The 24,565-nt window shown below is 41.5% G+C and overlaps 1 protein-coding gene across 1 annotated transcript in view; it reads left to right on the plus strand.

Moving 5' to 3' along the window:
• The window catches only part of pcdh11 (protocadherin 11), a 633,690-nt gene that overhangs the window by 332,471 nt on the left and 276,654 nt on the right, over positions 1–24,565 (plus strand). The gene's annotated exons all lie outside the window — the stretch shown is intronic.

Consider the following 24,565-nt stretch of genomic DNA (forward strand, 5'->3'; position numbering starts at 1 on the left):
AGTTTAAAAGAGTTAGAATGAGCTTTAAAAGCATAGAAAAAGAGTAAAAGTTAGAATTAGAGGGTGTTCTAAGTAGAGCTGCTTCGGTCCGGTACCATTTTGATGAAAAAGTTTTGAAAAATTCAGCGAAATAAATAGATTTTGAGGAGCATTTTACAGGAGGAAGGAGAAATAGTGAAATGGTTTGACAGATCAAGATTACTGAACAATCTATACTAATATTAGGGTAGAACAATTGAATGCTGCAGTTGAGGTGTAGAGAAGATAAGGAAGGGACTGATGATTAGAAAGTTTTACAGATCCAGGGTGGGGTTAAGGAATGTAGAGATTTTAATAAATGTAGAAAGATTTTACATATTTCTATGACTCATTACCCTGGATAATTATGGAAGTGGGATGGAGGAGCAAGTGGGATCATGCTTAGCTAAAGCTCTGGAGTTTTCTGAAGATATTACTGGAGTTTAGGAGAATACAAGGTGACCTCATTGAAACATATATCATGAGGGGGCTTGACAGGGTAGATACTGGGAGGATGATCCTCCTTGTGGTGTATCTAGAATTTGGGTACAATTTTAGATTAAGGGGCCTCTCATTTAAGATAAAGACAAGAGGGTCTTTGGAATCTTTTACCCCAGGTAGCTGTGGAGGTTATACAATTGAACATATTCAAGGCTGAGTTGGAGAAATTATTGATCTAGAAGGGAGTCAAAGGGGCAGGCTAGAAAACAGAGTTAAGATCACAATCCTATGATTTTTTTGAAGGGAGAAACAGGCTTAAGAGGTTGGGTGCCTGCTCCTGCTCTCATCACTTGCGTACTTATAGTCTAACCTGTCCATGTGCCAAGGCCAAAAATTCCTGTCAGTATCACAGAATAATGATGACAGTTGAAATTGTATCTGAGAATTCCAGGCCAATGACCTCGATGAACATCTGGGAGGTCAAATTGCCTACAAAATTAAATTAAAACTAGTGTCAGCCAGGCTATTTAGCTTTCCCACCAGGAATACTTTTTTCTGTGGTGGAGTCCAACTCCTGCTGAAAGGGATGAGTCTAAATTAGACAGAGCAGGAGAGTGCACTGAAATCCAGGTCATTGAATTATTAGCACATCAAACTGATACCATTTTCCCTGTATGGAACATCAGGTATTAGAAGGATACCATGTATTTAGATTAAACCACTTCAGATGCTTTTAATTGCTCTGACAATGTTATAATTTGTGTAGTTGTTCTAAAATTGCTATCTGTGAATATTTAACTGCCCTTGAAAGTATAGGCCACTTCCATCTAGAATATCCGGGCCACCTGGAATATCTCGCCACCCTTTTATTGAAAGGTTATTATTAAATTAGAAAGAGTGCAGAAAAAGATTTACTAGGATGCTACTGGGATTTGACGGTTTGAGTTATAAGGAGAAGCTGGATAGACTGGGACTTTTTTCTCCAGAGCCTGGAAGGCTGAGGGGTGATCTTATGGGAGCCTATAAAATAATGAGGGGCATAGATCAGTAGATAGTCAATATCTTTTTCCAAAGGTAGGGGAATCTAACACTAGAAGGCATAGGTTTAAGACGAGAGGGGAGAGATACAAAAGGATCCAGAGGGCCAATTTTTTCACACCGAAGGTGGTGAGTGTCTGGAACAAGCTGCCAGAGGTAGTAGTGGAGGTGGATACAATTTTGTCTTTTAAAAAGCAATTAGACAGTGTCATGTATAAGATGGCATAGATTGATTTGGCCAAATATAGGCAATTGGGACTAGCTTAGGGGTTAAAAAAATGGGGTGGCATGTACAAGTCGGGCCAAATGGCCTGTTTTCATGCTGTAAACCTCTATGACTCTAGGTCAGCTTGGGTATGTCAGTGGAACACAAGTTGGAACCACTTCTTAAACTGATACGGCTTCCACCAACCGCAGGGTCTTGTCTCAGTTATATTGCAACTTGCTACTCAACAATGTAACGACAATATAGACCTAGCAAGAAGCATTTTAGATATTAAAGAGTAAAATAACTTGGGAAAATCTCTAAAGAAACAGTGAAAGCAAAGACATCTATATTGATTAATTGATTCGTTAAGTGTTTTGAATTAATTGAGTCCACTTCCAAAGTTCTACCAATAAATATTTTACCAACGTATGAGAAAATAAGTCTTTTTTTGTAATCCCATGAAGTGGTAACACATGTTTCTATGTAGTTGGTGACAAATTCACCTCTGGGTTTGAAGACTCTTTGGGATTTAGTGCGAAAATGGAGTTAAGGTCCAAGTGCAAACTCATACTCGAGACTGAGGCACCAATGAAATTCTGAGGAATTATTATGGTGTCAGAGGTATGGCTCTTGGTTGAATGGTGAAGCCAATGCTTTCCTTTGTCACCCATGATTCAGGAGACCAAGAACGATCCATCATTGATATTTCAAGAAGAACAAGGAGTTCATCTGGTTAGCCAGCCAATATTTTACTGTTAATGCTGCCATCAAAACCGATCAAGTCATTGGTCTCATTGCTGTTTGTGGGATGTTGCTGGCACAAATGGATTGCAACTTCTTACATCCTTGATCTGAATCAGAAAGTATGCCTTACTGTCAAACACAGAAAGATTGCTGTATTTGCCTAGGATTTCAAAAATATTTCATTGTGTGGAGCTATACAAATATTAATATAATTATTCTAAACTATATTGAAGTGGATTATCATGTCACATGATGCGATGTTTTTCCCTTCTCTAATTAAATCAGAAGGCTAATCACATTTTATGAAAAAAATGTTGTTTTAAAAACATTGTTTCACTTCATCGAATTGCTAACATTCTCCACAGATTGTTCTAAATCAATACTCTTTAAGGACATTTTAAACTCAACTGAATAACAATTTTATTAAACTAAAAATAAATCTCAGAAGTTGACAAATGTGTTTATTTCAATCTAATTAACAATGAAATACACCGTGTGCATGGGTTGCTATATTTATCTACATGTCTATAACTGAGTTCTACCTAACTGTAGTGGGTGTAAGTTAATTAGATGAGGGAGACTGGAAAGACTGGCTAAAAATGTTTCAAATGTTAATTCCAAAAAAATCACTTGTTTATCAGCTGTCATTTGGTCAACAAGTTTTAGTCCGGGAGTATGACCAGCTCTTGTTTCTCCTGGTATTTGTATTTGAATATGGCTGTATTTAGGTGCAGAACATTAAAAAAATGAAGGCAATTTTCCTGACTCGCTGTGCCTGGCACAGATCGCACCAAACACGGAAAATTGCTTGCAAGCCTAAAAATGGGTTTCACATCCGGTGCCAAACAGTTTGCAATCACCCATTCCCTTTCTACTGGCACCAAATTGTATTGTGTCCAGAAAGGGCCCGAGACCGATTAGCATACTTAAAGTAGCATTTAAATATGCTTCGCCCCCTCGACACTGGATTTTCCCAGCTCCCAAGATCTTCAGACCTTTGGGTGTAGTGCAAACCTGGCAAGAATCACTATTAATCTCCATGAGTAGAGATCAGGCATGATGGTCATGTCAGGGGTCACAGAGGGGAGGTGGTCGGCAACACGGCTGGGCAGTGCCAATCTGGCATTGCCCATCTGGTACACTGGCAGTGTTCAACTGGTACATCGGTTGGCAACTGCCAGTGTGTCAAGGGCAGTGCCAAGGGGATGTGGCCCAAGTGGGAGTGGGGGATCAGTAGGAGCTTTGATGAATGTTGGCTAACAAGTGGGAGGCTTATGATTGGGGAACTATGATGGGGGCTGTGAATGGAGGGTCATGAGGGATGGGGTATGTCAGGGGTTAAGAATGGGGCCCCATTTGGAGCGCGCTGATGCCAGCGATTGTGTCGGGGAGGGGGTGGGGAAATATGCCGCGGATAAGTGGGAGTGGGTGACCCAGTGGGGGGGTAGGAGAGTCTCACAGTGCATGTGAGATTGGGACATCCTTTCAAAACAGCGCCTGATTGCTTTGCGTATGCAGTTGGATTCACCAGCGTGTTCAGGGCTAGCCCTTCCAAGAACACACATGCAATTCACCACTCTCTGAAAAAAATGGCCAAAAATGGGACAATTGCAGTCCGGTCCACACCAGTCTGCCCAGTTTTCTCGCCGTTATGACATTTAGTCATTTTTTTGGGACTATTCCACCCATGAAGTTCTAACATTAGCTTACTTATGCCTTCTCTCCAGCAATGAACACATTGAGTTTTCTTTTAAATTGTTTCAATGTATTTCACAAGCTTGTAGTGAGTTATAGGTGTGAACTGGGGGCATTTGTAACCTTAATGAAAAACTATACCATCTTTGATTGCCACTCTCCCCAGAATGAATGGGATTATAGTACTTCCTTGGTTAGACAGCTAGAGTGTGCAAATGATGCCAATTTATGGTGTCAAACCCCGTACCAGCTGTGATAGTTTATGGAGGCCTGCCTCCTCACCTCAGCCGATGGTTGCAGGATGGTGCCTCCCTCTCTCTCCCTCCTAGCCCCTGGAAACACATTTACCATTTGCACTTCTTTTAAAAGTATGGACATTATGATTGAGAAAGAAAAGTGACAGCATCACAACTAGCTCCCCTTTTATGAAGATTTAATTTGCCTTCTCTGAACCAGGGGCGGAATTTTCCCATCCCACCTGCCATGGGAATCGTAGGACACAGACCATGCAAATGTCTGTTGACCTTGGGTGGCATTTTTCGGCCTTGGGGGGGGGCGAGTGTGGCCGGAATATCCCGCTCCAAGTATTATTGAATACATACATTAGGCAATCCCTTGGCAACCCTGGTCTGCATTGCAGATAATCTTGGTATCCAATACAGAGCCTGCCAACAATTGGGTGCTGATATAAACTCAGTTGAAGTGAGTTTTCTGGTTTATATGTTCAATTATTATTCTAGACTGCAATCCTTCTTTGAAAAATCTTGATAATGCGTCACAGTCAAACAGTTGTATCTAGATATACATGTAGAAAAATAGTTTTGCAGCTCTCCTGTACAGTCCAGTCAGGAATGACTGCTCTACTATGACTGTGATATCAATAAAGCAGGTCTGATTGACTTTTACATTTCCATCAGGCTGAAGGGAGCTATTTGGAACAATAATACAGAATGAAGAGAGAACAAGTCAGTCAGAGTGTGGGACCTGGCACCTGAAAGTGCCTTCATCTTTCCCATCCATCTGAAATTTTGAGACCTCCTGGTGTACTGAGTCCAGGTTGGAGAGGCCACATTTCCTTCAATCCACATTACTTCAATCCATACCTGCTTGGTTGAAGAGACTGCCCTTTTCCCCTCACCCTCGTGCAAGCTCACACCACTGCAATTTCACCCAGAGCCCAAAGTAGGTTATTTAAGTAAAAATGAAATACACAGGGAGCAACTTCCTCTCTATTCCTGTGATGGCTGGAGCTCAAAGCAGCTGGATACTGGAGAGCTTCAAGTTTTTAGATGTCCTGATCACCAACAACCTGTCCTGGTCCCCCCAAGCCAACACTATAGTTAAGAAAGCCCACCAACATCTCTACTTTCTCAAAAGACTAAGGAAATTTGGCAAGTCAGCTACAACTCTCACCAACTTTTACAGATGCACCATAGGAAGCATCCTTTCTGGTTGTATCACAGCATGGTATGGCTCCTGCTCTGCTCAAGACTGTAATAAACTGCAAAAGGTTATGAATGTAGCCCAGTCCATCATGCAAACCAGCCTCCCATCCATTGACTCTGTCTATACTTCCTGCTGCCTTGGCAAAGCAGCCAGCATAATTAGGGACCCCGCGCAGCCCAGACATTCTGTCTTCCACCTTCTTCTGTTAGGAAAAAGATACAGAAGTCTGAGGTCACGTATCAACTGACTCAAGAACAGCTTCTTCCCTGCTGCTGCTGGACTTTTGAATGGAAATTAAGTTGCATTAAGATCTTTCTCTACACCCTAGCTATGACTGTAACACGACATTCTACACTCTCTCATTTTCTTCTCTATGAACGGTATGCTTTGTCTGTATAGCGCGTAAGAAACCATACTTTTCATTTATGCTAATACATATGACAATAATAAATCAAATCAAAATCAAATCAGATTGAATATTGTAACCCATGCTGTGGTCCCTTTAATTAGAAATCCATCCACTGACAGAATGCACATGCCATCCCACCTCTGTAATTAGTCAGCGAACCTGGAGGCTTAATGCTGATGCTGTTGTTCCGGAGAAGAGCCTCAGCAAAGTACACCAATTAATAAATCGAGTTTCTGGCCCAAAAATGCTTGTACTGTTCCAGCAGGGACTAAGTAGACAAGATTCTCTCGACAGAGGATGGTGCCGGCTGTTTTATATTTCTATCATTTTATTTTCATAAGCTTTTTTTTAATGTTTCTTCAAAATATTTTGGACCTATTCCGTGTGTCAAGTATTCCTAATTTGTATCTGACTTTGTCAAGATGATTTATTTTAGAATCTCGGGATTCCTAGATATTAGCGTGGATGGAGGATTGGTTGGCTAACTTGAAGCAGAGAGTAGTGATAAATAGGTCATTTTTGGGTTGGCAAGCCGTAACTAGTGGAGTGCCACAGAGATCAGTGTTGAGGCCTCAACGAATCCCAATCTATTTCAATGAGTTGGATGAAGGGACCAGACGTATGCCAGCTACGTTTGCTGATGACACAGAGTCAAGTATGAAAGCAAGTTGTCAAAAAGGCATGAAGAATCTACAAAGGGATTTAGGTATGTTAAGTGAGTGGGCAAAAATTTTCCAAATGGAATATAATGTAGGAAAATGTGTATCTGCATTGGCTCTCCAAATAAATAACTCACCCAAGTGCCATTCCCTTCCTTCCCCTGTAAGCCTGCACATTCTTTGTTTTCAAGTAACAATTTAATCCTCTGTTGAATGTTTCATTCGAATCTGCCACCACCACACTCTCACTCAGAGCATTTCCAGACCCTAACAACTGGCTGCATGATAAATGTTTTCCTCACACCAACATTGCTTCTTTTTTCTCGATCCTTTCATGAGTCGGAACAAGTTCTCCCTACCTGCTTTGTCCACTCATAATTCAAAAAATAAAAAAAAATAAAAATAAGATAAAAAAAATTCTCTTCCTCTCTGTCTTAACATTGTGACACAGTTGTTAGCATTGCTGCCTCACAGTGCCAGGGACCCGGGTTTGAATCCTGGCTTGGGTCACTCTCTGTGTGGAATTTGCACATTCTCCCCGTGTCGTTATGGGCTTCCTCTGGGTGCTCTGGTTTCCTCCCACTGTCCAAAGATGTACAGGTTAGGTGCAATGGCCATGCTAAATTCTCCCTCAGTGTACTCGAACAGGAGCTGGAGTGTGGCAACTTGGGGAACTTCACAGTAATTTCATTACAGTATTAATGTAAGACTACTTGTGACTAATAAATAAACTTTAAGTTTAACGTTTAATTCTAAATAGCTCTATCAAATCTCCTTTCAACCTTCTTTTCCCTGATGAAAAGAATATAGACTTCTTTAGTCTATATTCCTAACTGAAGTTCTTCATCCCAGGAACCATTCCATAATTGTGGGTGCCTCGAAATGGATACAATATACCAGCTGAGATTGATCGAGTGACCTATTCAAATTCAACATAATGACTGTGATTCTCTAGGATAAAAGTGAAATGCCACTGCCAGTGGGAAAACTGAAGTGTTTTCCACTGGCACTCGCAGTGCTAAGCAGATGGGATGCACCCATCTATGTTGGGAAAAATTGCCCAGCAGGGATTGCGCTGGTCAGCCCACCTTCACAAAGATAGGGGTGGCTATTTTTAAAGGACACCTCTATTTCCTAGTTAATTGAAGGGCACACCTCCCACTCCGTCCCATGGACATGGCATCACCTACAGCCTGAGGGAGCACCTCCAAACCTTCACCACCAAGGAGAAATCTCTACCCCCTGCCACAAAATGTACAGGTCACATGACACCCCACACCCCCCCCACCACCACTACGCAGACATGAGAGTGACCTAACCCCCACCCCACTAGAAGACAGATACTCTGATATGGGGTTACCAAAGACCCCACTCCCCTCAGATCCTCTGTCAACACTGCCCCTACTGGCCCCACCATGCTGGGCAGTGCCAACCTGGCACTGCCCCCCTGCCATCCTGGCACTGCCCCCCTGGCAGAGAAAGAGGGTGTCACAGTGACACCCCATCAGAAATACCCTGGTGAAATCACTGCCAGGGTGTTATTGCCAGATGCCAATGCCAGGATGGGAGCTGGCACTGCCACGGTGGCAGGGAAAGTGATGCCAGCCCCTTATATGGCTGAAAACTACATCCAATGCAGGGATGCTATTCCATCATGAGAGGTTGAAGAAGACCCATTATGAAAAAATGTCAGCCAATGTCTTTAGAACAAAGAACAAGCCTGTTTAAAAAAGCTGTGGTTAGAACCAGAATCTTTTAATAGTAAGTTGTCTGACATCACCATGCTAAGAGTGATCACCACATTTCCCAGGGCAAGAAGAGAAAGTCCAGCCATGAGACCCCCGTCCTGGGTGAGGGTCCTGAGATCAGGTCCTTGCCTTCCAACCCAACTCAAGCCCCCCAATCTCCAAGTCTCTTGGAAGACCGTCCCTCAACAGCTTGGCAGTGGCAGAGAGCGGCATATGAGCACAGAACCTATCTCCTTGCCCTCTCTTAAGAGTTCAAAGTATATAGTCCACATTTGTCAGGACCTGCATTAGTGGCGCCTACTGACTTCTCAGTGGGTGGATCAGGTGTGGGGGGGTGGGCAGTAGCATACTGGAAAGCCGGACATCCAGCCTCAAACCCAGTAATTAGATTTAAATGAATATTAATGTGTATTCATGCAGGTGATACCTAATTATGGCCAGCGGAGCAGCCCAGGAGGCTCACAATGGGTTTGACACCTGACGGGAATCCCATTATAGCTCTCATGCTGAATTCAGTGGGCCATCGAGAATTCCACCTGCAGCAAGCAATCCCCGAGAATCATCCACAACTTATTTGTTTTTGTACTATTGTGTTCTCTTCCTCTATTAATAAAACTAATGTACTGTAAGCTTTATTAACTAGATTCATTGTAGTATAAGGGTCTGGCACATAAATGTTTTGATGTGGGTATGCTTCAGAGCACCCTCCGTGCTCTCATTCCACGTATTCCCCGCATTGGAGATCTCTACTGCCTCCCAAAGATACACAAGGCAAACACACCTGGCCGTCCCATTGTATCGGGCAATGGGACTCTGTGTGAGAACCTCTCCGGCTACGTGGAGGGCATCCTGAAACCCATTGTACAAAGAACCCCCAGCTTTTGTCACGACACTACGGACTACATAAATGTTTAACATGGGACTAATTACAGTACCCTCCACAGAGAGGTGTAAGTGAACACATGACCCACACTTGGGCTCAGTTTATTTTGTAGAAGCATGGAGACAGTTCCTAGTTTGAACCTTTACTGTACAAATGGATATTACAGCTGAATTCCTAAGACTGCAAATACCTTAATAAGACTTATCAAATTGTATCCAACACCTTACAGCGCTCTCAACTTCTCCTGCCACCTTCAGTGATTTTTGCACATAATATACCCAGGTCCCTCTGCTTCTGCATCACTTTCACAATTGTACCCATTATTTTATACTGTTTCTCCATGTTCATGCTACCAAAATGAATCACTTTACATTTCTCTGCATTGAGCTACATCTGTCATCTATCCATCCATTCCATCAACTTGTCTATATTCTTTCAAAGTTCTGCATTATCCTCCACAAGTTCTATATTATCCGCAAACTTTGGAGTTATGCTCTACACACCAAGATCTAGGTAATTAATATATATCAGGTAGAGCAAGTGTCCTAACACTAACCCTTTGGGGTACTCCACTATAAATCTTCCCCGGCACGAAAACACTCAGTAACTGCTACTCTCTGCTTCCTGCCACTTAGCCAATTCCATATCCATGTTGCTACTGCCCCTTATATTCAATGACCTGTAAATTTGCGCACAAGTATCAAACATCTTTTGGAAGTTCATGTACACCATATCTACATAACTGCATTCAGCAATCCTTTCAGTTACCTCTTCAAAAACTCGAGCAAGTTAATTAAATGTACTTTTCCCTTAAGCAATCTATACTGGCCGTTCTTAGTTAATCTGTGTCTATGTGATGATTAACAATGTCCTGAATTATCATTTCTAGAAGTTTCCCACCACCAAAATTAAAGTAACTGGCCTGTAGTTCTAGGGCTATCCTTACACCACTTTTTGAACAAGGGTGTAATGTTTGTAATTCTCCACTCCTTTGGCACCATCACAAATCCAAAGATGACTATGCAATCCCTCTGCAATATTCACTCACCCTTCTCAGAATCCTTGGATGCAATTCATCTGGCCCCAGTGTCTTAAAATGTAAGCACAGATAATCTATCTAATACCTCTTCCTTTACAATTTTAAACCTTCTTACTGCCTGAATTACTTTCTCTTTTACATTTTCTTCCTCAGTAAAGACAGAGGCAACGTATTTATTTAATAACTTAGCTGTGCCCTCTGCCTCCTTGTGTAAATTCTCTTTCTGGTCCCCTGTCATCTCTACTGTTCCAAACATTTACCACTCTTTTACTATTTATATGGACTTTTTTATCCCTTTTATGTCAGCTGCCTGTCTCTTTTCATATTCCCTCCTTGCATCTCATATTTGCTTCTTCGGTTCCCAAAGAACAAGAACAAAGAAAATTACAGAACAAGACCAGGCCCTTCAGTCCTCCAAGCCTGAATCACCCATGCTGCCCATGTGAACTAAAACCCGTTATCCTTCCAGGGACCATATCCCTCTATTTCCATCCTATTCATGTATTTGTCCATACAACCCTTAAAAGTCACCGTCACACCTGCTTCCACCACTTCGCCTGGCAGTGAGTCCCAGGCACTCACCACCCTCTGCATAAAAAAACTTGTCCTCTGAACCTTCCATATTCATTACTAGTTCTCAATTGTAGTTTCTTCCTAATATTAGTCATAAGCACACTTTTTCTTTTTATCTTAGTTTCTATCTTCTTTTCACCCACAGAGCTCTGGATTTGTTTGCTCTGCCTTCCCTTTTCAAATGTGTATACCTTGACTGTCTTCTTCTTTGAAGATAGCCTATTGATCAGCTGCTGTTTCTCCCTCTGACCTTTGACTCCAATTTATTCAGCCCAGGTCCATTCTTGTCCCATTGAAGGTGGCTCTGCCCCAGTTAATTCTTTTTACTCTGGATTGTTCTTTGTCCTTCTGCATAGATCACTCTAAACCCTATGCTACAATGGTCATTTAATAGCATTGCCTGAAACAAATTAAGAAAACTGTCTGAAAATACTTTGTTTTCTGAATTCTATTTTATAAGAAGTTAGCAGGGCAATTGCTTATTGCTATTTGGGAAGCATTTCTTTTTCTTATGTTGTGTTTGCTTGCTAAGTAAATTATGTTTTAATTATTCCTATAAGGATCGTGATTGTCTCTATTTAGGTGATCGAAGGGCTCTACATACGCATAGCCTGCAGACCAAGTTATGGTTAAAAACCAGTCAACCTCTTCTAATATCCATCTCTATATCTGTTACAATGCTAGGAAAACAGTTTGTGTCAATCAATAGATTGCCAGAAGGGTATAGCATTGTTTTTGAATAGTCTGCAGAAGAGGGAGTGTGTTTTTCTTTTATTTATTCCATATTGGTTCATTTGTTCTATAGAAAACCTTTTACACATAGAGCCAGAGGTGGTGATACTAAATGTCAAATAAATGTTTTGTCTCTTCATACAAAGCTGTTTCTCTGACATTGAGGAGAATGGGATGGTAAGTTTTGTTAAGGCTCAATGGACTGTAACATTCCTTTCCTTTATTCTACCAGCCTTCGACAGCTGTGTGACTCTTCCCCAAAGAAACTAAGCTACAGATCCCTGCACCTCTGTTGTTGCACTTTATAAAGTGAGAGTGGGAGGGGGATTCTTTTTTCATCTCTTAGGACCAAATGAGAGGTTGTGACCTTTCCCACCAAAATTGTTTCTATCTGCGCAAACTACTTGATGACTGAGAAAAAACAGATGGAGGTAAATCATTCTGTGCTTGAGTAATCAGTTGTGCAGCCTGTGCCCAAAGGGTAGCCCATTCTGAGAAGCTCAGCAGGCTAAAATAATAATCTGGGAGTCGCTTATAAAAATAAATCCCTAGATAGTCTTTCTCACTCTCTCTAGGTAACCCAGTTGTGCAGTCAGTGGATTTTAGCAAACAGTGTAGCACCATTTTTCTGAGCAAAGCCGTGACAAATCTGAGCATCAAGTTAATCCGTTGTACGTGGTGTCAGCTCCATACATTTTAATGTCCTAGTTTCACCTCTGTTTCTCACTGTGAGGATGAAGGGAGAGATGATGGTGAAAGGGGAGAGCCAAATCCAACTTACAGGCTGAGAAACCTGACATCCAGATCATTAATACATGACTGCTCTTTGTTAACAACCTCCCTTAAGGGGCACTTAGATTCAAATGTGCACCACAATCTGATGTCAGGAATGTTAGTTCGACTCCTCTTTAAGGTCAAAAGATGTCAGCATCATCATGCCATTGCTGAAGTCATTTTGCAGCAAGTCTTTGCATTTAATAATTTCTAACACTGCGGTGGAGACTACCCTCCCCCCTGCCCTTGCCCCCGCCCCCCCAGGGGTATCTATGTATAGGCATTAGCTCAAAGGGCACCGCCACAACTTGAATGCAACAAGCAACTGGCAGTTTTCCTTTTGCTTTGCGATAGAAAAATTTGACTGAATTGATCATTTGGACGAAATGGATTCATCAGTTAACAAAAGTGAGAAGAAGAAAAGGAAATCAGCAGGAAAAATGTATTTAATCAGAACTAAACATCCCAATACCAGCTTCTCCGAAAAATAAATTTTAATTCCACCAGCTTTATTGAGTTCACTTTTCTGTTTATGCAGTAACCTACTCCAGTTTGCTGAGTGTGTCACGCAATGATGAATTTTGGTCACTTTTTTTGTAATTTCATTTCTTGATTTCATGATGATGCCCTGACTAGAACGTTACTTCTCCTGTGCAGTCAAATATGGACAGTAATCTCTCACTTTAACTGACCCATAGATTATCAGTCTGGCTTTGCACAGAGCTCATCAGCTCTGTCAGCTTATCGGCTAATTTTAGAAATGACCATAATGGACACAAGAAGAGAACTACACAAAACAAGTAATACAACATACATTCCTGTGCGCTGTAAGCTTTTATTTTTATTTTGATTTGTTCTTAAGAATAAGCTTGAGCTGAGGGGGGCACTGACAATTAACAAAGGGTCATGGACATAAAACAAAAGAAGAGCTATCTGACTTTAGAGTTGCTAAGCTTCTGTTGGAAAACAACATCCATACTCTTAAATTTGAGCCCAAGTGTGAGACTGATGCACTGGAATTTTATCGGTCCACCCAACATCGGAATTCAACCAGGCGAGGGGCGGACCACAGGAAGGTCCTTTGACCTTGGGTGGGATTTTATGGCTTCAGGATGTGCAAAACCATAAAATCCCAATGATATCTAATTATTTCCCCTCAGTTTCATTGTAGGTGAAAGCCAGGAGAGATTGGTGGCTTATCTACCATCACCCACTTTACATGATTGCCGAATTCCCCATTATCAAACTTACTCCTTCAAGAAATTTAGGGAGAATCATTAGCTGCACATACATTTTACTGACTGATTGTCTTTCTTTAAAAGAAAAGATTTCAATGCTTCTGTGATCAAATGACATATTCAAGTGTGACTACCGATAAATGAGTGTATGGAACATGATTACATGCTAGAGGCAAAACTCCTTGATTATACTCCAATGGCAAGTTGTAGAGAGGAGTGTTTTATTTAATTTGAAGGATTTTGACAAGATGTGTAGGAGGAGACTTCTCTGCAGTTGAGGAGTCAGGAATAGGGCTCACTTGAAACTGTTTCTGATGCAGTGTTGTATGCAAATGGATGCATTACATTCCAATAACGATTACAGTTCTAAACAATTCATTGCATTAAGAGATGCTTCTTGAGATGCCTCTGAGAGATAAAACATTTCAGCACTTTTCTGCAGAAAAGATATGGGAACGCCAGTGAATGTTAAAGGAGGTTTATCAAAACAAAGAGCAATCATACACATATACAAAAAAGCAATCTGGTAGGAAACAATTAAAATAATATCACAAGGGATCAGTGAGGGCAGGGCTAGTGTTTTGGGGTGGAAGGGATAGCTGTGTGCCATTCTTAAGGTGTCAACTGTGAACTGGAGTTTTCAGCTGCTGTGTTAGAGTGTGAGCTACTGAAGATACCACCAAAATGGCACTCATGCCTTTTCTGTCACTTGTTATTCACATATCCTCTCTGTTAACCATGAAAACTCTGGCATGGTCAGTGCTGAAGGGGTCAATAGGCAGAATCTTTGTTTAACCATCCAGATTAGAATCCATTGATTTGCAATGAGGAGGGTCCATGCACCACAGGCTGACCCATGTTAAAATCCTTGGAAGCAGCAAGTCACTATAAATCGATGCAACCTGACACCACATGAATTTGAAGAAACCCACCTCTCTGATGGCAGCCACAAGCAAGGCCATGCCCACCTTTGGAAATCTGAGAGGAGACGGCCTAGTGCTTTTCCAGAGGGCTGCGGGAAAGCACAGAACATTGTCTTTCCACAGTTGAGACTTATGAGATTAGTTGCAACAAGTCTTGGAAGCTTGTTCCCATTGTACTACAGACCCAGATTCTATGCTGCTGGTCACTTTTCTCATAATTACAATTTTTAAAATTCATGCCAAAGCCTGTGCAATTAATCATTCTTGTTCTACCACCATAACAATAATACAAGACACCAGTGATAAGTCAGCACGCTTAGTTCCTGCACCTAACCTCTGACTCCTACTAAATATTGCAGGACAATGGGAAGGCATCCTGGCTTCTTGTGCACACACTGGCCTTAACATGTCAGCATATTTTTAAATTCCTCAAGCATGCAGTGCACTTAGCTCTCTGGATCTCTGCTCATTTCCACTAAGAAATACCGCCAATAATGAAGACAACCTATTCATAGGAGGAGGTGAAGGCAGATGGAAAGAGGATTATGTGAAGCATAAATACCAGCATACACCTATTGGGCTGAATAGTCTGTTTCTGTGGTGTGATTTCTATGTGACTGTGCCTGCTTCCAGTTGCAGTACGGTAGTGTAAAGGATCCTTTCACTGGATGAGCATATGACTAGTTGTAAGTGAATCAAATGCACTTACTAATGCCTGGCAGAAGATTCAAGGGTAACATTACTTGATAGTCAGACAGTGAAATTCGAAAAAAAATGTTAAAAATAGAAACATAAAATGGGATTTCTTCCAGAACATGCATAGTGTAGCATTTGCACATGGTCTGTGGTTAGTGCAGGCCAATTTAGCTAAATGTTTATCAATAGTGAGCTCATTGCTCTGAGGACAACTTGTATCAGAAATAAATCCCTCTGATCAACCTTGTATGCCAGTGAGTGATATGGCAATATTGGTGCTCCTGGGTTACTGTGATCAGTGTGGACTAAATGCTGCCCTTTGTTGCCCAGATGACCTACTAACTGTTTAAGTCTAAAGTGGGAGAGCATTAATTCTCTCAGAATTAATATTTGTTAAATAGATCACCTTCTCCTCCATCAGATGCAGGGTGTTGGTGACTATGGACTTCAACGGGACTGGTCCGTGATTATGTTTAGCCAAGAACTCAAGTGGCTTACCATTGCGTTCTGCAGTATGGCTTTTCAGGAAACTCTCCCTCTCTCACTGGCTATCAGCAAGCATATTGTAAGGATGTCCGCAGGTTGATAATCAACCTGTTTAGCCATGTAACGAATACACTTTCCATGACCATCATGTCCCTATGTGGGACTTGCCAGCACTGCACTTCACAACCTCTCCATTAAACGGACAGGAACTAAGAATAGAACACCTAAGGTAAGGCTCACAGTGGAACATGTCAGGGAGGATTTCACTTCCATGATAAAAGTGAGTTGGATTCAAAAATTACCAAGTACAATGGGAAACTGAGTTACTGTAAGCATGGCCTCTTTGACAATAGCAGTGCAATTTACAAGCCAAAAGATTCTAAGAAATCAGACAACATCTGCCATTTGCATTTAGTCAGCTGTACAATCTCTTTGAAGTCATGGACAATTTTATTTTAGGTACAATGCATGCGACAGGCAAACTCAATTCCAACAATGGTACCTAAGACACACTTTAGAATGTAGAAGCTGGTAGCTCAGAAAATGAATCCTTCTTCTCACTTGGTGATATATAGGGTATGTACATGGCAATGATGACACAGTTTTAAGTTTATTTATTAATGTCACAAGTAGGATTACAATAACACTGCAATGAAGTTACTGTGAAAATCCCCTAGTCGTCACACGCTGGTGCCCTTTGGGGTACACTGAGGGAGAATTTAGCATGGTCAATGCATCTAACCAGTACGTCTTTCGGACTGTAGGAGGAAACCGGAGCACCCAGAGGAAACCCACGTAGACACAAGGAGAATGTGCAGACTCCACACAAACTGTGACCCGAGCAGGGAATCAAACTTGGGTCCCTGGCGCTGTGAGACAGCAGTGCTAATCACTGTGCCACCGCTGCATGGAGTACAGGAAAGAGATAGAGAATATGGTGAACTGGTGCAGCGACAATAATCTCTCCCTCAATGTCAGCAAAATGAAACAGATAGTCATCAGCCTCAGGAAGCATAGTGGAGGACGTACCCCTGTCTACTTCAATGGGGCTGAAGTGGAAATGGTCAAGAATTTCAAGTTTAGTTCACCAACAACCTGTCCTAGTCTCTCCACGCCAACACTATAATTAAAAAAGCCCACCAACACCTCTACTTTCTCAGGAGGCTAAGGAAATCTGGCATGTCCACTGGGAGTCTCACCAACTTTTACAGATACACCATAGAAAACATCCTTTCTGGTTGTATCACAACTTGGTACGGCTCCTGCTATGTCCATGATGGCAAGAAATTACAAAGATCATTTACAGAGCCCAGTCTATGATACAAACCAGCCTCCCATCCATTGACTTAGAAAAGCAGCCAGCATAATCAAGGACCCCTCACACCCCAGACTTCCTCTCTTCCATTTTCTTCCATCAGGCAAAAGATACAAAAGTCTGAGGTCATGTACCAACCAACTTAAGAACAGCTTCTTCCCTGCTGCCATCAGACTTTTGAATGGACCTATCTTATATTAAGTTGATCTTTCTCTACAGCCTAGGTATGACTGTAACACTACATTCTGCACCCTCTCCTTTCCTTCTCAATGAGCGATATGCTTTCCATTGTAATTTACACACATGACAATAATAAATCAAAATCAAATCAAAGAGATGTCTCCTCTCATGAAGTCCCAGCAGCAATGTGAAAAGTGTCCTTTGAGACAAAATCTAGCCGTGGCAAATTCATTCTACATCCTATACTAAATCTGAAACAAACTGCCAAATCAATCTTCATCATAGATCAAATATGTGATGAAGGTTGAAATAGGTGCCTGTACTCCCAGGGACTTTCTGGATCAATTCTGTTCCTTTTCAGAGTAAAAGCATGGAAATGAAAAGCGAGATAATGTGTTGTTGGAAATCGGAAATATAAAGTGAAAACACTGGAAACGTTCAACAGGTTAGACAGGAACAGTGATAAGAGAAACAAAGTTAAAGATATCAGATCATTGATCTTTCAGAACTAGAACCCTCACAGCCTTCAGATATTATGCTTTCTTCTGAGGGGCAATAACTTTGGGAAGCCCAGGAGCTGCGTAGAAAAGTTGGAGGCATGGGAGAGTTAGGGATGGGATGAAGTGGTGTTGATTGAGGGTTTAGTGGCCTGGGCAGGCAGATTGTCCTGACCTTTTGAACAGATGTCAAGCTTTTCTTTCTCTCTGACTCTAGAGATTTTGGAATTGCTTTTCCATAAAGAAATTGGAGTCTTTTGAATCAAAGAACGAATTGAGAGGCTATCTTTCTATACTGCTCATTTCTTTTGAATAGCTGTTAAAGCATCATAACACTTAATTTGGGTGTTCCATATTGCAAGATAATATCTATGTTTTAAACCCTAGATTTGTCGAATTGTCATTCACTTTTGCTTTACGAGGCCAAACCTATGTTTTATACAATAATTAATTAGACTTCTAAAATTCACTACTATCTTCAAGCAAAAATTGAGAGTGGATTGCCTGGATTTAATCCTCTGAGAATGAAAATAAAACAAGCTAATTAAGACTTGAAACAGATTCTTGTATTAAATAGTGCATTTATATGGCAGAACTGTATAGAAACATAGGAACTGTTAGATTAGCAAGGACCAAGATCCACTGAGTTTCCATTCTACCATCCTCGTAGTCATATGATACAATGATAATGAAGCTATTGATGAACCATTAGCAACCAATCCTGATCATTTAGTCCATTACAGATCCAGATGGGGTTATGTAATTTTGCTTGAGTTGCCCAAGAATTGTAATACCATTTCTTTACAATCAGAATAGAAGATATGTCATAAAGCCCTCTACTTTAGTTCCAGCATGGCTACATTCAGAATATGACAATTAGGGCTGAATTATCAGGGAGGAGGTGGAAAAGTTGAGTCAGGAAAGTTTCTGGATATTACCATTGATCAGAAACTGAACAAGATACTTTGGCTGCAAGAAAAGGACAGAGGCTAGGAAGCCTACGACAATTAACTCATCATCTGATTCGCCAAAGCCCGTTCATCATCCGTAAGGCATTAGTAAGGAATGTGAAGGAATACTTGCCACTTGCCTGGGTGAGTACTGCTCCAACAATAATCATGAGGCTTGACACCATCCAGGACAAAGCAGCCTGCTTGATTGGCAATCCATCCACCACAATTAACATTCACTCCTTTCACCACTTTGCACAGTGGCACCAGTGTGTACCAACAGCAAGGTGCACTTCAAGAACTCACTATGACTCCATTGATAGCACTTTCCAAACCCATGACTTGTCCCATCTAGAAAGACAAAGGCAGCAGTCGTATGGGAACACCATCACCTGCAAGTTTCCCTCCAAATCACTCATCTTTCTGATTTGGAACTATATCACCATTTCTTCACTGTCATGGGGTCAACTGTCTTACTAACAGAACTTTGGGTGTTCCTACACTACATGGAATGCACTGGTTCAAGAAGGAAGCTTAGCATCACCTTCTCAAGGGTAATTATGGATGGGAAATAAATGCTGCCCTGGCCAGTGATGTTTGCATCCCTTGAATGAATGTATAAAACAACACACAAGCAATGGATTGTAGGTGACTGCCAGTGATATCTGAAAAATGGCCTGACCCATTTCTGAGTTGGATTACTTGCCATTCTTGAGCATAGGATTTGATCTCTAAATCTCTTGATCTCTGGATCTTTGATCTCTAGATCTCTGGGTGCCATGCTCCTGTTCCATATTTGTAAAAGAATACAAAGAGGTCCAGTTGCTATGTCACTTTGTGCCTCTTTACTCTTCCTTGCTCTAAGACCTGCTGCTTTACACCTAAATAAACACACTATTAATTATGGAGGGTTCTAGCTAAACCTTATTCAAAAAATTCAAAAATTGCTCCCAGTCAAAACCATTGGCCCTAGATTAAGAGCCGATCAATGTTGAGTGAGTTATGGACAAGGCTTTGCTATGTGAATTGTTGGAACATTCTTCAACCAAACAGAAATTGTAATAGGGTTCTTGCAACAGAATGGAACCATCTCAAACAAGGTCACAAGATATATGGGATTGTATCTATTGGCACTTCTGTGTTGATTAACTAATTAACATTTAAAATCATTTTTGTCTGATGTCCAAAATGACCTTGCACCTTGGAGAGAGTAAATTAAATTTAGGCTGACTGCTCTCTGTTAAAAAGAATACTGCATGCAACTTTAAGAGTTAACTATTTCCATGCTCTAGCATTACAAGAACAAAATGTGAAAAACTCAACATGGTCTAAATGTATCCTGTTTCAATTGATCGATATGGGCTGGCTGCATTAGACAGCCTGTCAGCGACCAAAGGAAATAATTGCTCCACTTCTCATGATGATGTTGAAAGACACCAGTAACATAATAATGCAAAGTACTGCGGAAAAAAGCTGAAATGAAACAGAAAAAAATAGTCCTGATGAAGGGTCATTGACTCAACATGTTAACTCTCTATGGAGATGCGCTGAAAAAATACTTCATTAGCTATGAGGTGCTTTAAAATATCCTGAAGTCATCTCCGTAACAGTATAGATGAGACTAACTTTTCTTTAATGCTAATTGTGGCTCAGTTGGTAACACTCTTCTCTATGAATCAAAGGATTGAGAGCTCCAATTCACGGCCTGAGAGCACAAATCTAAGCTGACACTCCAGTGCAGTACTGGGCAGCATGGTGGCACAGTGGTTGGCACTACGGCCTCACAGCGCCAGGAACCTGGGTTCGATTCCCGGCTTGGGTCGCTGTCTGCGTGGCCTTCTCCCCATGTCTGCGTGTGTTTCCTCTGGGTGCTCCAGTTTCCTCCCACACTCCAAAGATTAGGTGGATAGGCCATGCTAAATTGTCTGTTAGTGTCAGGGGACTAGCTAAGGTAAATGCAAGAAGGTATGGGGATAGGCCCTGGGTGGGATTGCAATTGGTACAGACTTGATTGGACTGAATCCTCTGTCCTTCTGCACTGTAGGATTTTATGACTGAATGCTGCATTGTTCGTGGTCTTGTTTCAGATTAAACAGATATTAGGTCAGGGTCCCATCAGCTCTCTTGGGTGGATATAAAAGACTCCATGCCACTCTTTCAAAGGGCACCAGGGAAGTAACCCGCAGGGTCCTGAAAATTTCTGTCCTTCAATCAACATTACAAAAACAGATTATCGGGCTATTATCACGTCGCTGGTTGTGGGAGTTTTCCATGTGCAACTGACTTCCATATTTTCTACATTAGTAAAGTAACCACATTTCAAAAGTACTAAATTGGCTGTAAAGCTGTTTGGAACATCCCAAAGTCATGAAAGGCTATATATAAATACAAATATATTCTTTAAGCTCTGTGCAGCTGTGAAAATCCAAATTATGTGAATAATATTGCATCTGAAGTTGGCTGGATTCACTAGGCATGAAATTGTTGAAGGAGTCAGCACAGCAATAGTTACTTTATGAAATTTGCATAATTTGCGTGTGGAGACAGGAAAAGAAGATGACAGTGTTCTGTGGTGCTATTGCTGTTTAATTCATGAATGGAAAGGGTGAAAATGAATCTCTCACAGCTACAACAGCTGTGATGGACTGGTTTCCTCAGTGTAGCCCCCAGCTCATTAGCTACACCAGGCACCCTGCAGCATTCTGTCAAAGTAAAATGTAGGTGTATTGATTAGAGACTTCAAGCTGCCTTCATCAAGCCTAATTATCATTTTATGACCACACTATTCATTTGATGCCATTTGTTTGGTTGTGAGCTCGAACAAAGTAGGTGACAATATTTGAGGCAGGCTGGGTCAACAAGCATGCCAGATTATTGTTTGCTAATTTAATGAGCCCCCAAGTGTGAACCGTGATTGAGGGCAGGAGAGTTGTCATCAGTTAGGCAAGTCTTTGTTAGTGAATGTATGTGATCCAAGTAACTTACACCAGAGACCACAGGCTGTGCTGAAAGCCACTTTCTGCACAAATGGAAGCACGATATATTTTGTGTGATGTGAATGATGATCTACATTAAAGTGCACTTGTAGGTACGTTCAGCATGTCATTTGAAATAGATCTGAATGGAACTGCTGGTGTTCCATTTTAGATTTGATTTCAGCTCTGATTACTGTTAATGAGGTGGTTAGTTTATCCCACAGGATGTAGACAGGGAAGTCAGACAATGCTGGGTCATTTCCACTGGAGGTTTTGCTGGCTCTAGTCAGAGTCAATTCAGAGACTATTCAGCATCTGATGTGGTTAGCACAATTTGCAGACACCCTGTCATGTACAATGATTTCATTCCAGAACTGCACTGCTAGAAAAGCTTACTCTGCATGTTGGGGTTGACATGATGACACTGTACATTTTCTTTGTCCTATCAAGTATAGGACAGTAACTGAAATATTCATTAACATTGCAACTTTAAGGTACTCTTATCATTCAATACTGATGGCGATCCAGATAAACCAACAATGCCTCAGACTGGACTTCCGATCTGTGCTATCTCACCTGACTTTAGTCTTGACAACAGTTGGGACATGCAATTTAGCTTGGTGTTGCTGCGGACAATATTTAACCAGACACTCTGCCGCTGATAGTTACCCAGTGAAAATTTGAGTTGAGGTCTGATTCTTGTTAAAATATCAGCTTGGATTTGCTGTAAGTGAAGGTTAAAAGTGCTCAACTTTATTAAGGAGACTGTAAAGTTTTGAAGCCACATATATTCAGTTAAACACGGGGATTCGGAACTTCCTGTCCAAAATCCTGTGCTGTTCTCTGCATTGGTTTCTTTTCAAGACACTCACATTCATGTGCTTGAAAAGGCCAGATTTAATTCACTAAACATGCCAGCAAAAGGTTAAGGCTCATCCATTCACCAGTAAATGAATTTTTTAATGGTGTGAAGAGTGTTATTCAACTAAGCATATATTCTGCTGCTGAAAATATAGATTTAAAAGCATTGAATCTAATTTCTTTAAGTTTTAGTTCTTGTTGGAGTATTTGTTTTTACTTCCGCTTCTCTCTGCCTTTCTCTCAATGCTATCTCTCTTGCTGTCTCTTTATTGTGCTTTCTGCACTGGATTTTATGTTGCATTACATATTCGAATTCACACTTCCTGGTTTAGCTTGCGTGGACTGGATTTTCTCGAGCACAGGAAGACTCTGCAGACCTTTAAAAATGGTGGCTGGTCCGGGTCACTGAGGTCCTGCCCCATTTCTGACAGAGCACATTTTTGCCAGCTGTGGAAAGGAAAATGGGAGTTCAAATCAAGCTTCCATCAGTTAATGGTCAAGAGCAGTGTGCGTGAGCAAATGTTGTCTTCAGTAATGCTGAGTAAAATTATAATGTGTTAGCTGTTGGCAGTGCTGAATTTAAACAAACCCAATTTTGACTATTGCAAAGGTCCTAACCCATAGTCTGGGAGCCACAACTTGATGGAATAGACATAAACATTCTAGAAGGATGGATAGGGTTCGTATAACTGTCATTATCTGAAGTTTTTTAAAATCCCCTATTCCTTAAACATCTATCACTGAAAGTTCAAAAAAAAACTCTGCATGACTGCTTTGATTGACAGGCCATCTGGTGCAGGTGAGAAAAAATACAGTATCATGTTGTTTAGTTTCAGTAAAGCTTTTTTTTGACATTTCTCCAAGAACAATATCAATATCCTCATCAATGCGTGGCTCAGTTTCAAAAGCTATAGTTATCACTGCAAGCAATGCTGAGTTCACTTTGACAGTTTAAAAAGGCTATTAATTGATTAGCTATTTTTGATGTAAGGTTCAAGTCATGTGAGATAGTTGAAATTTTTCTTTGCATCTCCACATGGCTCCTAGGTCTACCCATGGTTTGGGTGAGTGGCTATGGGAGTGGCATGAAGGATATGCTGGGGTCATGAAAGGATGAGTGAAGACCATATGTTGGTACTGAGTTGGCATGAAGGGCATGACGGGCATGGGACGTGGATGGGCGATGGGATAATATGAGTTGACATTGGAGGTATGAGGGGATGTGCAGGATGAGGGATGAGCTCTAACAACTTCTGAAACAACTGGGCTGAGATTCCAGAGAATCAAGACAGGCCTTCTAACCAGCTTACTTTTGCACTTGCCCCTACCTCTCCTCACCACCCTTCACTGCCTATGCTGTGCTTCCATGGTTGACAGGTCTGAGTCAATTCCTCATTCATCCTCTCCCACCCCCACCCTCACCAACACCCCCTTCCCTCCCCCCACCCCACCACCCCCACTACCAGAAAGAGAATGGTGTGTTTCAGGACACTGTTTACTGTGGCAGTTCTGATGAGTCCAGTCACTTCTGACTCAAATAACTGACCTCGCTTGACAAATTCCAGCCTTGCATCTTAGTAAGGATATTTCTTCCTGTTTGTTACTGACTTTGTTCACGTTGGTTTAAGATCTCCTCTTGAGGATACTGTAGGAAATATGTTTCTACTTGCTGTCATTTCCAGGACGAAAGCTCCAAGATATTCTGTGGCCATGTTTAAGTGTAATGAGTGGCTGGTACTGTTCCTTCACTGCTGACTGCAAAATCCAGGCTATTCTGCTTCCTGCGTATGATAGTGACTACAATCCAAAGGAAAGTACTTCATTGACTGTGAAGTGTTTTGAGATGCTCCAATGCCATAAAAGATTCTGGGCAGGATTTGCCACACAACCCACTGCATGTTTTACAGTGGCAAGGGTGGGGGAGGCCGGGAGCCCCCTTGGTTGGTAGTGAGATCGTCTGGTCCCACTGATGTCAGTTGGGTTTCCCACTGAATGAAGGCTCATCGCTGTGAAACCCGCGGCAGGAGTGTGTCGTCA

Source organism: Carcharhinus amblyrhynchos, chromosome 4 (assembly GCF_965287045.1).
Source record: "Carcharhinus amblyrhynchos chromosome 4, sCarAmb.v2.hapA, whole genome shotgun sequence".
Lineage (NCBI taxonomy): Eukaryota > Metazoa > Chordata > Chondrichthyes > Carcharhiniformes > Carcharhinidae > Carcharhinus > Carcharhinus amblyrhynchos.